Genomic DNA, 17,290 nt, shown 5'->3' with positions numbered 1-17,290 from the left:
GGGAGAGAGAATCTCTGACTCTGGGCTCCATCCCACAACTCTGAGATCATGACCTGAGCAAAAATCAAGAGTCAGACTTAACCTACTGAGCCACCCAGGCACCCCGGATATCAAGATGTTTTTAAATGTCCAACACTTTTCCAGGGTGATCAAGGCAAAGATAAGACATTTTGTGTATGTCTACATATGATACATACTTTGCCTTTGTGATACATTATACTGTTATAGATCCAAAATTAAATGCTGAAAGAAATATGTGTATGACTCTTCAAAAAAACTAAAGACAGTTGACACTTTGGAAGAGATAGAGAACAGTTTCAAGTTTAATTGGGAAAGACATATGTCTGTAGTAGCTAAACTCATAGTGTATTATTTAACTTCGTCTAAGGTTAAGTGCTTTAGTGAGGAAACAGAAATGCCATTGGCATATGTTAAGTATGAGCTGTCAGAGCAATTCCATAGGCTAAGGATATAGGCTAAGGTTTTAAGGCTGTGATTATTGTTCATCTTGATACAACTGAACTAGGTAAGCAATTTAATAAACAAAAACATTGGGGGAAAATAGCACAAAATGTGCTTGGAGGGATAAACAGGTCAAATATTATGTAGGCATGGTAAGGGGTTTGCATTTTATCAAACACATTGAGAAATCTTTGAAAGGTTTTAGGCAGGAAAGTGACATGAGTCCATTCACATTTTAAGTAGAACACTGTCCCTGCTTTGTGATAACTAAATGAAGAGATGGCTGCACAGAAACCACACTGGAGACTATTGCAGTGGCCCAGATAAGAGGGGTGGTGACTCAGACCACATTGGTGGCAGTGGAAATGGAGGGAAGTGGCCAGAGTCTAGCAGTAATTTGAAATAAAATTGCTTTGGTTTGGCAATAGATCTGATGTGAGATATGAAGGGAAGAGAAGTGTTCGAGCTGGTCTGTAAGTTTCTGGCTTGAGCTCCTGAGTGGATGACAGCTTTTAATGAGATGAGTGAGATAAGAAAAAAAGTTTTTCTGATCACAATCCTAATAGCTGGAAAAATAGCTCTTAACTAGAGGATGTTTCTGTTTTTTAAACCAAACAAAATCATCATCTTCAGTATAAAAGTTTTCACATGCTTGGAAGCCAATGTTAAGCAGCAGATGTGAACATGCAAGATCAAGACAGCTGAGTACACGCTGAATGGCTATCTATAAAAATGTGAAAATTGATGGGAGACAGCTCTGCAACTGGGGGGAGACTGAGAGGTCCTCAGCCTTTGTGTGAAGAGTAGCCAAAGACTGCCTCATAATGCCCCTAGCTAGTGGAGTGTGAGCTACTCTAGTTGTGTGTTGGCAAGCTGAGGAGTAGTCAAGGAGGCCAGGAGGCAAGTTTATGTAGTCCAGGCCATACTATACTCTTGGTCAAACGAAAATGGATCTTGAAAAGAGGGTTTCATCTTTTTTTTTTAATATTTTATTTATTTATTCATGAGAGACACACAGAGAGAGAGAGAGAGGCAGAGACACAGGCAGAGGGAGAAGCAGGCTCCATGCAGGGAGCCTGACCTGGGACTCGATCCCGGGTCTCCAGGATCGCACCCTGGGCTGAAGGTGGCGCTAAACCGCTGAGCCACCCGGGCTGCCCAAGAGGTTTCATCTTAAGAAAGATATAAGAAAACTTTTCCATCCCCATTTGACTCCTGAATACCTTTTTTTAAATCATACCAATATTTAGCAGGACCAAGAAGGGAAATTCTTCTTAAATCAACTTAATGTCTGAATTATGTTGTAATTAAATCATTGTCTCTATCCAGGCCTCAAGCTATAAAAGAGTCAGGAGTCATAACCTTTATGCAAATAATTTTAAGTTAACACTCATAAGGGCTAGTGGGACCCAGAGGTCAGATGGCCCCATACTGGAGTCTCTGTTTTTGCTCTTTATCATGCTTGACCACCCCAAACTTAACACTAGTTGCATTTCCTAAAGAGAATTCACTCAGGGCATCTGTGTGGCTCAATAGTTGAGTGTCTGCCTTTGGCTCAGGTTGTGATCCCGGGATCCTGGAATCGAGTCCTACAACAGGTTCCCTGCGTGGAGCCTGCTTCTCCCTCTGCCTATGTCTCTGCAACTCTGACTCTCATGAATAAATACATTTTTAAAAATAATTGAAAAGAGAATTCACTCATATTAAGAGCATTAGTGAGCAATGCAGTTTTTGTTGAAGACTTTTGCATGGGTGGTTGTCATACTGCTCTTCATCAGGATGGCCCTAGTCACACACCACCACAAATTCAAATTCAAAAAAGTAAACTAACAAAACATTCTCATTAGACATGTTATCCTAAGTCCCTTCGTCCCTCACCATCTCCTTTGAGAATTCTCCCTGGCATTTCCCTTGAAGGATGCTCCATTTTTCAATGGCCCCCCAAAATCTCAATACCTCCCCCATTTTATTGGACTTTTCTCTCTAAAATATAAACTACAACCTACCACAGTTGTTAAATAACAAGTCCTCAAACAGTGGAAGATTTTACCCTTTTTCTCTCTCGCAATTTTATTTATCATTCAAGTTCTTAGGTTTTGCTTGGTTTAGCTAAATTCAGTATAGATGGCATCCTTCCAACTTTGTGGCCACAGGTACTATTTTTTAAATACTGATGCCTCTAGTACCAGCACCAGGAAAACAGAAAGATTCCATTAAATGTATGTGGTGGACCTACCCGAGCTCCTTGGGGAGGCAGTTCCCAAGAAAGTAAGTTGAGCCCAAGCCACAGAGGACCACTACAACTCAGAGAAGAAATTGGGTATGCTCATTAATTGACGACCAAAGCCAGAGATTGGGGTGAATAGAAAGACAATAGAACCACAAATGAATGTGCAGGACTTCAGGTCTCAGACATGTCAGTCATCTGTCCTGGGTATTATTAGCATTTACCATAGAGTGGATATAAACACAAAAGAGCTAAAATACCATCCAGGCTTTCTCCACTTGAGCCACAGAATACAAAAATATGTAGAGTGGGGGATCCCTGGGTGGCGCAGTGGTTTGGCACCTGCCTTTGGCCCAGGGCGCGATCCTGGAGACCTGGGATCGAATCCCACATCAGTCTCCCGGTGCATGGAGCCTGCTTCTCCCTCTGCCTATGTCTCTGCCTCTCTCTCTCTCTCTCTCTCTGTGACTATCATAAATAAATAAAAATTAAAAAAAATTAAAAAAAAGAAAAAAAGAAAAAAAATATGTAGAGTGGCTATTTCCCTAAGTCTCCCAAGGATGGAACATAATTAGTACAATTCTAGATGCAAAGGATAGAAGTTAATTCATGGCATGCAAAGGATATGTTAGGTCAGTGGTTCCAACATTAGTGAGTATCAACCACTCCACAAGGGCTTGTTAAAACACCAATTTCTGGGGCCTCCCTCATAGTTTCTAATCCAGCAGGTATAGGGAAGAGCCTGAAGAAAATGTGCATTTCTAACAAGCTCCCACACATCACCGTGTGCTACTAGTCTGAGACCACACTTGCAGAGCCACCACCCAAGACATTAGGGAATCATTCTCTTGGAGAATTCTGGTTGCTAAAAGTCTAACTGGACTTGTGTGTAATTTCTCTTCCATATATATCAGTGTTCTGACTCATGAGTTCAGTGTCATCCCTTCTCTACTGAAGGGTCTGATTGTGACATTTAGAAGCCACTAAGAAATTTTAAACAGAACTTAGCAGTACATAGACCTTGCCCTTGAAATTGACTTTTAATGCTTTCCTTCAAAGTTATTAAACTTCACATCATAATAGCAGAATAGATGCTTCATAACTGAAAGTGAAGTGGCTTTGAAATATAACCAAACTTTGGATATTACACCAGGCAGGTATACTAGTTATCTGATCAATTTTAATTAACCTCTAGTAATATACTTGGGACACATCAGGTGCCACAGCACAAACATATACGACGCACCTACCACAATCCAGCAGGAAAAAGAGATGAGGAATATACTAATACTTCCATCACTAGAGTAGCATTTTAATGGCACTAACCAGAACGGCTATATGAGTTTGTAAGGGCAAATACAAATCCAAAAAAAAATTTTTAAGACTCTCCAGTAATTTGAAAAAAGAAAGAGGCCACCCACGTCCCTTTTCTTAGAGCATTTACTTTAGAATTTGTATTTGTAAATTCTTTTTCTGCCTCTTTAAGACGTATGTAAATCTTTAAAAAGCAAGTAAGCCTCTTGACAGTTTTACAACCCAGAAATATTTTTCTCAAGGATTTGGGAGGCGTCTCTTTAAACCGTAATCAAGGAAGATATCACCCCTATCTCCCAGTTTCCATGGTAGGGTAGGATCCTAACTTTGGCAGGGCACCTGGCTCCAAGTTGCAAAACTACCTTTCGTGGCAAAGATATGAAAAGTTATTTTTCCTTTGGGTAAAGGCAGTTAGCAAACACAGATAGCCACCCAATCACCAGATGAATTCAGGATGATCTGGGTGTGACAAATGGCACTGTCAAGGCTTCTTTCTTGAGAACTAGTTTTCTATCTTCAGAATATGTGTGCAGTGGGCTCCACCTGGATGGCTTTACAAAAATGGGAGACGTTTTTCTGTCTTTGCAACTGGATAACAGATGACCTGTGATACCCATCACAATCTGGTCCAATAGTCAAACTGTTTTCTTTCTTGCCTATATTTTGTGGAGAAGAATTTCTGCATTGGCAGAAGTTTTTTTTATTCTTAATTATATTTCCTGAAAAATTCAGGGTATGGAAATAACATTTCTGACAAGATAATTGACAGTTGGGGAAAGGTCTCCTAGGGGAGAGGCCTAGAAGGTGGGGTGAGATGTTGATCGGAGAGAAGAGGGACAGGGGCATTTCAGGCAGAGCACATGACCCAAGCAAGGGCTAAAGTGGCACAATGCAAAAATGTTCAAGGAAATATGGAGAAATCAACTTAGCTAGAGTGAAGGACTGCTCACTTGAGAAACAGACCCAGAAGAGCGGGCTCTGAGTGGAGCATCTGCTTTGTCTTAGAGCTTATAATCAAAGCATACGTGATTAACAGGACTTCCCCAAGGCAGCCAAGTATCAAGTAAAGATGACTCAATACAAACTTCATCAAAATCAAAGTAAACTATTTTTCAGTGGGAATGGCCCAATCTTGGAATTTCCTTTAGAAAGCTGAAGAATCTTTAAGGTTATGAGTGTTTTATTCCCAATAATTTAGTCAACAAATTTTTACATAATATGCACTTTGTGCTAGGTACTGAGCTAAGCACTAAAGATATGTAAATAAATAAAAGTGAAATGATTTCTGCATTCAGAGAGCTTATAGACTATTGGGTAGTACCAATGTAATACTTACATTTATTAACCTCTTTGCTGCTAGGCATTGTGCTAGGCATTTAGCCCAACTCCCAAAGCAAGCATTATTATACTCATGATACAGATGCACAAAGAGCCTCCGAGAGTTTAAACTGCTCAAGCTTATGTAGTCTGAAATGCAAGGTATGATTACAAACGCAATTCATATGGTGTCACTCATATGTGGAATATAAGAAATAGTGAAAGGAACCATAAGGGATGGAGGGAAAACTGAGTGGGGAAAATCAGAGAGGACAAGAAACCATGAGAGGCTCTTAATCATAGGAAGCAAACTGAGGGTTGCTGAAGGCGAGGGGGTGAAGGATGGGGTAACTAGGTCACAGACATTAAGGAGGGCATGTGATGTGATGAGCACTGGATGTTATACTATATGTTGGCAAATTGAATTTAAATAAAATAAAAATAAAACATGCCAAAAAAACCAACAACACAATGTTTTTGAGTTCAGGCAGCCAAGCTCTTCATAGGGCAGCAAGTGCTAAAAGCACACATTTCTTCCTAAAGTGGCAGGCAACAAGTCAGTTCTTTATTAAGCATATCAGCTGTAAGATTTTTGTAGACACCCTTTATCAATTTGAGGAAGTTCCCTACTATTTCTAGTTCACTGAAAGTTTATCTCATTAAAGGATGTTGAATTTTGTCAAATGTTACATCATCTATTAAAATGATCATATGATTTTTTAGTGTATTCTGCTAATATAATGATTTACATTGATTCATTACAAATGTTAAATCAACCTTATATTCCTAGGATAAACTCTAATTAGTCATGACGTATCTTCCCTTCTTGTTGGATTTCATTTGCTTTTTATTTTTTACAGAAGTATAATTGATGCATGAGATTATAATAGTTTTAGGGGCACCGATATAATGATTCAATATTTGTATATTCTACAAAATGATCACCACAATAAGCCACAACACATATTTGAAAAAAAATTTTTCTTGTGATGAGAACTTTTAAGATCTCCTCCCATAGCAACTTTCAAATATGCAAGACAGTATTATTAACTACAGTCACCATGCTGTAGATTATGTCTCTATGACTTATTTATTTTATTCCTGGAAGTTTGTACTTTTTGACCACCTTCACCCACTTGCTAATATTTTGTTAATGATTTTTATATCTATAATACCAAGGGATATTGATCTGTAGTTTTCTTTTCTTGCAATTTCTTTGAATGGATATTAAGGTAATGCTAGCAACTTAGAATAGGTTGTGCAGTGATCACTCCTATTTTCTAAACAAATCCATATAAGGTAAGTTTTTTCTTCATGAAATTTTTCATAGATTTCACCATCGAAACCATTGTGACCTAGAGTTGTCTCAATGAGATAGATTTTGATAATAAATTTTATCTTTAATATATATAATAGGGTGATTCAGATTTTCTGTTTTTTCTTTTGTCATATTTGATAAGTTGTATTTTCCAAGAAACGTGTGCACTTTGTCTAAGTTTTTTTTAATGTGTTGGCGAAAAACTGTTCATAGTTTTTTCTTATTATCCTTTTAATTTTTGAAGGATCTGTAGTTGATAACCCCTCCTGATCCCTGCTCGTGGTGATTTATGTTCTCTCCCTTTTTCCACCCATCTCATTAAAAGTTCGTCAATTTTGTCAGTGGATCTCTTCAAAGGACCAGTTTGTACACTTATTAATTTTCTCTATTGTCTGTTCTCTTTCAATGACTTATTCTCTTCTCTTTGTAATTTCCTTTCTTCTACTTACTTTCTTCTTACTCTGCTTTATTTCCCTAGTTTCTTAATATGGGATCTTAGTCCTTCATTTTAAATCTTTCTTCTTTTCTAATATAAGTGTCTAGATCTATAGATTCCTTCTAAAGATTGCGTTCTCTGCCTCTTATAAGCTTTGGCATATTGTATTCATTGTCATTCAGTTCAAAATATTTTCTAATTTCCTTTGTGATTTTGTCTTTGGCCCATGAATCACTTAGAAATACGCTATTTCATGTGCTTGCTTTGGCAGCACATATACTAAAATTGGAACAACACAGAGATTAACCTGGTCCCTGTACAAAGATGACAGGCAAATTCATGAAGCAATCCATATTTTAAAAAAAGATCTGCTATTTCATTTTGGAGTATTCATGGTTTTACTTGATCTCTTTTTATTATTAATTTCAATTTAATTCTGTTGTGTTCAGAGAATACTCTCTGTATGATTTAAGTCCTGCTAAATTTATTGAGACTTGTTTTGTAGCTCAGCATATGATCTGTCTTTGTGAATACACCACGTGCATTTGTAAGAATGCATATTCTGCAGTTGTCGGATGTAGTGCTCTATAAATATCAATTACATCAATGGGGTCAACAGTGTTGTTCAGATTTTCTATGGCTCTACTGAATATTTTTTGTCCAGTTATTTGATCAATTTCTGGAAAAGGAATTTTATAGTAAAATGCCGTAATTGTGGAATTATCTATTTCTTCCTTTCATTCTGTCAATGTTTGCTACATTTATTTTGAGATTCTGTTGTTAAAGACATACATAATTTATAATTGCTGTGTCTTTCTGATGAACTGTGCCTTTTATTATTATGAAATATCCCTTTTGTTTCTCGTAGTGTTCTTGTCTTGAAGTCTATTCTATGTAATATTTAAAATGATGATTTCATTCTTCTTATGTTTGCCATTTGCATCGCATGTCTTTTTTCCATCCATTTACTTTTAATCTTTATGTATCATTTTATCCAAAGTGTGCCTCTGCAGGAAGAATATAGCGTCTTGCTTTTTATCTACTCTGTTTATATTTGTTTATAATTGGAGTTATTATACTATTAGCATTTAATATAATTATTAATTGGTTCAGATTGAGTCTACTATTATATTATCCATTTTTCTTAGTCTAATTTTTCTTCTTTTTTTATATTGTTCCCACTTTCTTGCCTTCTACTTGATTCTTTGATTATATTTAGCATTTCATTCTAATTCATCAATCCGGTTTGGCTGATTTTCTTTTTCTTTTCTTTTTTTTAAATTTAAATTCAATTTGCCAACCTATAGTATAACACCCAGTGAATTTCTTTTTCTAAGCAGCTGCTCAAGGGATTACAGAGAACAGATCTAGCCTGGGCTCTGAGATTCTCTCCATACTATCTGGCCCACAGGGCCTACTTCTTTTGGTTCCTGGCCAGAAAGACAAGGTTTCTGGAGGGTATTATGCTGAGTGAAATAAGTCAATCGGAGAAGGACAAACAGTGTATGTTCTCATTCATTTGGGGAATATGAATAATAGTGAAAGGGAATATATAGGAAGGGAAAAGAAATGTTGGGAAATATCAGGAAGGGAGACAGAACATAAAGACTCCTAACTCAGGGAAACGAACTAGGGGTGGTGGAAGGGGAGGAGGGCGGGTGTTGGAGGGGAATGGGTGACGGGCACTGAGGTGGACACTTGACGGGATGAGCACTGGGTGTTTTTCTGTATGTTGGTAAATTAAACACCAATAAAAGTTAAAAAAAATAAAAATAAAAATAAAAAATAAAATTAAAAAAAAAAAAAAAAAGGTTTCTAGCAGAGAGTTAGCTGCCAGTGCAGCTGTGACCACCTTGCCTTTCCATGAAGGGGAGCCTGCACCTAAAAGGAAGGTTTAAGAGAGGTACACACACCAAAAAAAAGGAAACACAAGTAGAATACTATGTGGCCACTGCATGGTTTTTCTCCAAACCTGAATTCTTTTGTTCACCTTTAGGCTTGCAAGGGGTTGTTTTTGTTTTTCACAAACGGTTTCATTGTAACTAGTGAAAAGAACAGGTTTTAGGAGGTTTATAGCACCAGAGCAGAACCAGAGCTCTTCCTTTACTCTTGGATTTATCCAATTAACTGGTATACATGATTGAGAAACTTAAAGAAAGAATACTACTTTTTGGAGTTCTTGCCTATCTCAGGATGTCTCTGACTTTTGAACAAGCAAAACATTTGACAAAGTATAGAATTTTTAGGTCGTTTTATTTCCTCCTTAAAAGATGCTCACTATTACTCCATTGTCTTCTGTGATTAAATATCACAGGGGATCCCTGGGTGGCTCAGCGGTTTAGCGCCGCCTTTGGCCCGGTGCGTGAACCTGGAGCCCCAGGATCGAGCCCCGGGACCGAGTTCGAGGCCCATGTCGGGCTTCCTGCATGGAGCCTGCTTCTCCCTCAGCTTGTGTCTCTACCTCTCTCTCCCTCTCTCTGTGTCTCTCATGAATGAATAAATAAATAAAATCTAAAATAATAATAATAAAACGGGGGAATAATCTGAAGTCTGCTTAATGTTTTTGTTTTTACACTTAATGCTTCTTTCAACCTGGATACTTACAAATTTTTTTCTTCCTCTTTTGATGTTAAAATTTTTGCTGGAAAAAAATAAAATAAAATAAAATTTTTGCTGGGATATTCCTACATATTGAATATTTGTGAATTTTACCAAGAACAAAACACAGCCTTTTCAAATTTTGAATTTAAGGTTTAATTTAGCTCTGGATGATTTTTCCTGTCAGCCAATGCCATGTCCTTGTTTTTCTCATTTAATTTATTGAACAAAATCTCTACTATCCCTTTCCCATCTATCATTTTCCTGATCAGTTTCTTCTCTTGAGTCTCCTCCTTGTATTCTCAAAGTGTTCTGCATTTGTTTTCTACAACATGACAGTGTTTTCGCCTTTGACTGTCACTTCTATAAAAATACTCTATCATATTTCAGATTTTCATGCATCATTTCTTTATATAAACCAGAACATTTTGCATTTCCACTTCACTTTAACATGTTCTTCAACCTTTGTGTTGTAGAGATTTTATTTTTCTCATCTTTTAGGAAGGAAATCATAACTGATTTCCAAACTGCTCTTTTTTAGGTCCCCTGAGTGGCTCAAACAGTTAAGGGTCTGACTCTTTTTTTTTAAGATTTATTTATTTATTTGAGAGAGAGAGAGAGAGAGAGAGTGCATGCACACACGAGCACAAGTGGGGGTAGGGGCAGAGGCAGAGGCAGAGGGAGAGAGGAGAAGCAGACTCTAGACTGAGCGCAGAGGCCAGTACAGGGTTGGATGCCAGGACCCTGAAATCATTACCTGAGTTGAAATTAAGAGTCAGAAGCCTAACTAAGCCACCCAGGCACCCTTAAATGTCCCATTCTCTTTTGGTTTTTGGGTTTTTTTTTTTTTAAGATTTTATTTGAGAAAAAGAGTAAGAGAGAGAGAAAGCACTAGAGGGAGGAGGGGCAGAGGGAGAGGAAGAAGCAGACTCTCCACTAAGCACCGGGCCCAACATGGGGCTTGATCCTAGGACCCCAAAATCATGACCTGAGCCAAAGGCACCTGCTTAACCGACCAAGCCACCCAGGCGCCCAGTGTCTCACTCTTGATTCTGCTCAGGTCATGATCTCAAGGTCATGGGATCAAGACCTACTTCAGACTCCACCCTCAGCAGGAGTCTGCCTGAGATTCACTCTCACCAGATCCCTCTGTCCCTCCTCCCTCACTCTAAAATGAATAAATCTTTTTTAAAAATCTTAAAAAAAAGAAAATGTTCTTTTTCCATGAAAACAAGTCATTTTCAGATATTTGCCCTTCTCATAATTGTCAGCAGAGCATTTGTTGTCCTTATTTGCATTCTTTGTATAGTATCCATAGAGTTTTTCTGTTTGCTTAGTTCAAATAGAAAGACCTCTACTTAGAATTTGGCAACAATGTGAGATGTCTTTAGCTCTTCCCACTGTCCTACCAGTGCTTGCAGCCTCCTCATCTCAGACCTCAGTAAGAATGTCAGGTAAACCTGGGCAGCCACTAATATAATTAGCAGAGTTTGACAGTATTCATTTAGTGTAAGTCTGCTGGCCTGAGACTGGCTATTTACTTGATCCAACAGCTGGAGATCTTAAATGCTAAGTCGAATGTTTACAGCTTCTATTTCAGTGAACTCTATTACGTAGAGCATTAAATCCTAAGCAAGCACTGCTCCCTAGAACCCTGCCCATCTCTGCAACTGTTCGTTAAATTTCTTCAATGACAAAGAATTCTAGGACACAACGAACCTCTGCCCATCTTATACTCCTGTCATATTTGTGCCTGGGAATATTAATCCCTCAGTGAATATAATAAGAAAAGAACAGGAGTCTGGGTTTTGGAGTAAGATTGACTATTTTCCAGTGAACCCCTGTGTCACAGATTTAAGAATGCATTTCTCAAAGCCTTCCTCAATTCTCTGAGGGGCTCTGAACTGTCTGCAATAAGGTGGACAAGACGCTAAGTGATCTATGATGCTCCTTGGCCATCCTAAAATGGTGTGTTCTGAAGAAATTCCACTCCAACTCTGACATCTCTTATCTTCATTTTCCAGTGTGCTTGCTAGTTTTCATCTTTTTTCTATTTTTTTAAAGCTATTTTAATAAGAAGTTGGGAGGAGAAATATCAGGTCTGGCTGGCTGGTCTGTCACCATAGCAACCCAGAGCCCTCTGTAATTACCTTCTGAACACCATGCTTAGTCGGTAGATTATGTCAATGACTGTCACTATGTCTGTGGTAAAAATAAAGCTGTCAGTGTGACAATTTTCTCAAGTCAAAGAATATTCCACCCTGAGGCTGGATAAAAGCTCTGATTCTCTAGAGGAGCTAAAGGGTTTGCTGTGAGCACACTGGCACTCAGGAAGAGTTCCTGCCTCCAGATCCTGCTCCCCTCTTCTCATACAGCTCTGCTGACTCTCCCTGGAAAGAGCCAAGCAAACTTACCAGTTGTTTTGAATTCGGGTATATTTGAGACAGAACACCAAAAAAATTAGGCTCTAAAGGCAAGCAGCTAAGCTTACATTTTCATTTATCCTTCCGTAGCTCCTCATCAACACTGCTTTGATACATGTATCTTGAGAGGCTATTTAGACCCCTACACAGACTAATTCATTTTACCATCGTCACTCTTTTTTTCCCTACAATATTTGATTATAAACATGTTCAAGCATACAGCAAAGGTGAAGGAATTTTACAGGGAATTTTACACTATACCCTCATCTAGACTTTACCATTAACATTTTACTCTATTTGTTTTAACATGTTTATCCATCTTTTACCTATCCATCCACTTATTCATCTTTTTTTTAAACATCACAAATATGTTTTTATTTGTCACCATTAAATGTCTGAATTTTAAACAGATTCTTGGACTGGTGGTTCATATCCATCAGCTCGTTCAACTTTAGCACCGGTCTCATCTGCCGTAGCTTTTCCAGAACTACTACCTTCACCATGAAGCTCCATGAGTTTTCCCAATTGAAACTTGGGCTTCTTTAGCATTTTTACTTTTCTAATGAAGACATCATGGAGTGGATAAATAGACTGACAAGCTTTTTCTAAATCTTTTCCAATGCTGCCTGGAATCAATTTATTGACCACTTCTTTCAAGTCATTGAAAGTGCAGTCATTTCTGCACCTCTTGGGTCATGATTTCCATCATCTTTTTCCAGATTTGGCGGACCTGTTGGTGCTGAGCATAAGAGGTCTTCTGAACCTGATTATTGTGTTTTTTAGTAAAACCAAAACAAAATAGACGAAGCAAATAACCATCGGTAGTCTTTACATCAACATGAACTTCAATCATGGTCTGCCATTTTTTGACCATGGAGCACATTTTGTCATAGGTAAGATCCATGCCATGGAAGTTAGGCAGTTTTTGCCCTGCACATCCTCAGTGATTAGCTTGAATTTCCTAAATGCAACTTCATCATTCTGCAGATCAGCAAGGCTAACTTCAAAAACGTGACCCTTGAGACCATCAGATGCAATTTTGGTTCCTTGAGTTCTTGTGACTACTGTTTTTCCAATATTTCTTGAACATAGTTGGCGCTTTCACATCATACCAATCTTTCTTAGAAAATGGATCAACCACTTTCTTCTTGGCTCCTTTTGTGCCACCTTTCATAAGGCGCTTGTTCTTGCTGACCACCATGGCACTGCTCTGGGAGCCAAAAGTTCATCTTATTTTTTTAACACATTTCAAGTTACAAACATCAGTACACTTCCTCCTAAATACTTCAGACTATGTACCACTAACTAAAATTTAATATTTCTTTATGTTTTTGTCCTTTTTTAAAAAAAATATGTTTATTTATTTATTTGACAGAGAGAGCATGCACACACAAGCAGGACAAGCAGGTAGAGGGAGAAGTAGGCTCCCCACCAAGCAATGAGCCTAATGCGGGACTTGACCACAGGACCCTGAGGTCATGACCAGAGCTGAAGGCAGTTGCTTAACTGATTGAGCCATCCAGGCATCCTTGTTTTTGTCCTTTTCATAGAACATTTTCATACAATGAAATACAAAAATTTAGTGTACACTTGCTGAGCTCTCAGTTTATATACCTGTGTGACTCAAACACCCACTGCTATCCCCACTCTGGACAATCACCACTCTTCAATTTCTCCCCTGCAACTCTCAGGTGACAGCTGTGCAGCAAAGAGCAAGTAGTCTCAACTGGACTGGAACCAAGTGCAGGGGGCTCCAGGAGAGATGTAGAGGATATAAAACTGATAGAATAACTTGTGTGTTTGAATACATTGAGAGAAGCATTATACTTCTCACAGTATTTGGCAAAATAGGAACACATATATAAATGACTATCAAACAAAACAAAAAACAGAAGTGATTCTTACTTCCCCCAAAAAACAATAGAGTTATAAAATGTATATGACATGGTTCTGCTAGGAATAATATTTACATAATTGTAGTAATATAAACCCTGCATGTTGATCTCATTTAAAAAGAAAGAATCTCCCAGGCAAAACCAAAAAGAAACTTAAAAGCAGAAGGCACCTTCACTCTGACATCATTTGCCAATTAAAGAAACCAAGGAGCTTAAGATTTAATGACTCTCGGGGACAGGGAGACAAGATGTTGAACCTGTGCAAGGGGTTGGAATAGGACCTCTACATGAACTAAGACTCTCAAAGTGCTACTTTCTTGGTAAAAAGAGGGTATTAGTAAAGAACAACTCTTTCCAGAAAAGAAAGAATTCCAAGGAACTTAACTGTCTTGGCCTGGGCCCTGTGTGAGAAAAGGAATGTCTCACTTGAGAATTGATAGGCAAAGCTCTTCTCTCATATTGGATAGGGATTTAAATGTACACTGCATGATCTTGACTCCCAAGTTAAGAAATTATCCTAATAAGCGGTCTTAAATTAAAAAAAACACTCTGGGATTTCTGGCAAAAACCAACACAAATCATTTTCAGAAGAAGTATGCTTGACCCAGAGCCCACAAGATTCTGACAGATAGAGCTCTGCCCAACATAAGCATAAGTTAAAAATTAGAAAACAAATTTAAAAGCAATGAGAACACACAAAAGAAATCAATCCAGGATAAACAAGAGTCTTCAGAAACTACATGTATCAAAATTAGAGCCTCAAAACTTCAGACAACTCAATTATTGGACATAAAATATTAGATATACTTGAAATTATTAGTTAAAATAAAGAATAATGAGTATGAAATAGGAACGAAGCACTATCACAAATGATAAGGCAAATTTGAAAAACACACATCTAGATGTCAATGAAATTGAAAACTCAGTGAAGGAGTTCTACTTTCAATAAAAGTAATTTATGGTCCAATGATTCCACTATTGGGTATTTAGCCAAAGGAAATGAAAATACTAATTCAAAAAGATATATACACCCCTATGTTTATTGCATCATTATTTACAATAGCCAAGATATGGAAGCAACCTAAGTGCCCATCAACAGATGAATGGATAAGGAAGATGTGGCACATGCACACACACACACACACACACACACAAACACATACACACACACTAGAATATTATGCAGCTGTAAAAAAAAAAAGGGAAGAGATTGTGCCTTTTGAGACAACATGGGTGGATCTAGAAGCTATTATACTAAATGAAATAAGCCAGACTGAGAAAGACAAATACCATATGATTCCACTCATTAAATGGAGTCTAAAAAAAAAAGCATAAACAAAGAAAAAACAGAATCAGACTTGTAAACATAAAGAACAAACTGATGGTTGCCAGAGGAGAGGGAACTAAGGAGAATCGGCAAAAATGAGTGAAGGAGAAAGATACAGGCTTCCCACATGGAACAAATAAGTCACAGGAATAAAAAGCACAACATAAGGGATATAGTCAATGATACTCTAATAGTAATATAACAGGACAGATGGTAGCAGTACTTGTGGTGAACACAGCATAATGTATACACTTGTCAAATCACTAAGCTGTACATCTGAAACTAATGTAACATTGGGTATCAACTACACTCAAAAAAAAGAAAAGGTCAAAACAAACAAGCAAAAAATAGTAATTTAGAATATCATTTCTACTTAGATTAAAATGAACGATTTTCTGGAATTTAATAGTTATTAAGCCTGTCTCAAGAAGAGATAGAAAAAGCAAATTAGTTAAATCCATGAATAAAGTTGAGGAAGTTTCCAAAGAATTCCTCTTTTTACACTCACCAAACAAAGAAACAAAGCAACAAAAGGTTCCAATATTGTAATTAGTCAATTTTTAAATAGAAATAGAATTGAAGGCAGCCCCAGTGGCTCAGCAGTTTAGCACCACCTTCGGCCCAGGGTGTAATCCTGGAGACCCGGGATCAAGTCCCACATCAGGCTTCCTGCATGGAGTCTGCTTCTCCCCCTGCCTGTGTTTCTGCCTTTCTCCCTCTATCTCTGTGTCTCTCATAAATAAATAAATAAAATCTTAAAAAAGAAAAAAAGAAATAGAATAGAAAGAGTTGGTACTATTTAAATTGCTTCAGCCCCAGAGAAAGACAATAAGCTTCCAAAGTGTTTTTTTTAAGAAGTCAATTCTTTCCTCAAATCCTGACAAAGATACAGAAGAAAAAAAGAAAACTGTAATCTGATATTATTCAATAATAATAATAATAATACTTAAATACAAATTACAAATACATTACGGCATTTTATTTAAAAACACACTATACTCAAATGCAATTTTCAAAAGAATTATACAATAATAAGAAATTTAATGAAATAATCTATTAAATGGGTCAAAGAAGAAAATCTACTTAATCATTGCAATAAAAATAAAAGCTCTGAAATTCAGAGCCCTTTATTAAAACAGATGCTCAAATGCAAAGATGATAAGCGTCTTGAAGTCTTTTTTAATTAAACAAAAGTTATACAAAACAGAAATCAAAATGTATGCTAACATATATTTTGTAATCTGAAGGATGGGTTATAAAGTGGGGAAGGATTTTGAGAGTATTTACATGAAAGCAAAGCTATGAAAGATTACAAGAATTTTTATACCCAGCTATAGCAGTTTGCTCTGTCAGTTTGGTTAAAACTACATTTCCCAGAATTTGCTTTGGTGTATGATTACAGGTTAGATTCAGACAAAAGAGGGATTTGCATGAAATCTGGAAGTTGAAAGTGAAGGCCTCTAAAGGTTGCCATGATAGAGGCAAGGGTAAGATACTATAGCTTACCCTTGCTCTCTCTGCTCCATTTCCAGCTCTTCTTCTCAACTAATGATTCTGTTGATCAATAGCAGCAACAGGCTGAACTCCAGCTGCCTGACAGAAGACAAGAGAGACTGTGGTGGTAGAGGCATAGCCTCTCATGCACCTTCTCATGTGCTTCCTCTTTGCACTCTCACTTCACTGGGTGGGTAGGCTTGACATCTCAGATTGGTGACTTCTCAGATTCTTTACTCCCTCCAGAATCTTCACTTTCCAGATCCTCCACAACTGTGTAAAGTTTATTTATTTCCTGTGCTGAATCCTACATGCCAAACTCAGCGTTCTACTTCCCTCATTGAAGTCTGAATGACTTACCAGCCACTGTCATCCATACATTAAAACAACCAAAAGTTTTTCTCCAACATGTAAAGACCCAAAATATAAAGAAAGCACTATGAGCCTTTATGAAGACCCAGTATTTGAAAAGTGATGAA

General features: G+C 37.5%; 1 non-coding gene and 1 pseudogene across 1 annotated transcript; one reads left to right on the top strand and one right to left on the bottom strand.

Moving 5' to 3' along the window:
- The first annotated feature begins 7,329 nt into the window (after nt 1-7,329).
- On the top strand, nt 7,330-7,433 carry LOC121479193. The gene has a single exon (XR_005984693.1). It is a non-coding gene; the product is annotated as a U6 spliceosomal RNA (small nuclear RNA).
- A 5,032-nt stretch (nt 7,434-12,465) lies between these two features.
- Nucleotides 12,466-13,296, bottom strand: LOC121478991 (annotated as a pseudogene).
- Nucleotides 13,297-17,290: the final 3,994 nt, after the last annotated feature.

Source organism: Vulpes lagopus, chromosome 19 (assembly GCF_018345385.1).
Source record: "Vulpes lagopus strain Blue_001 chromosome 19, ASM1834538v1, whole genome shotgun sequence".
In the NCBI taxonomy this organism is placed as follows: Eukaryota; Metazoa; Chordata; class Mammalia; order Carnivora; family Canidae; genus Vulpes; species Vulpes lagopus.
This window is presented reverse-complemented; position numbering and strand designations above follow the sequence as displayed.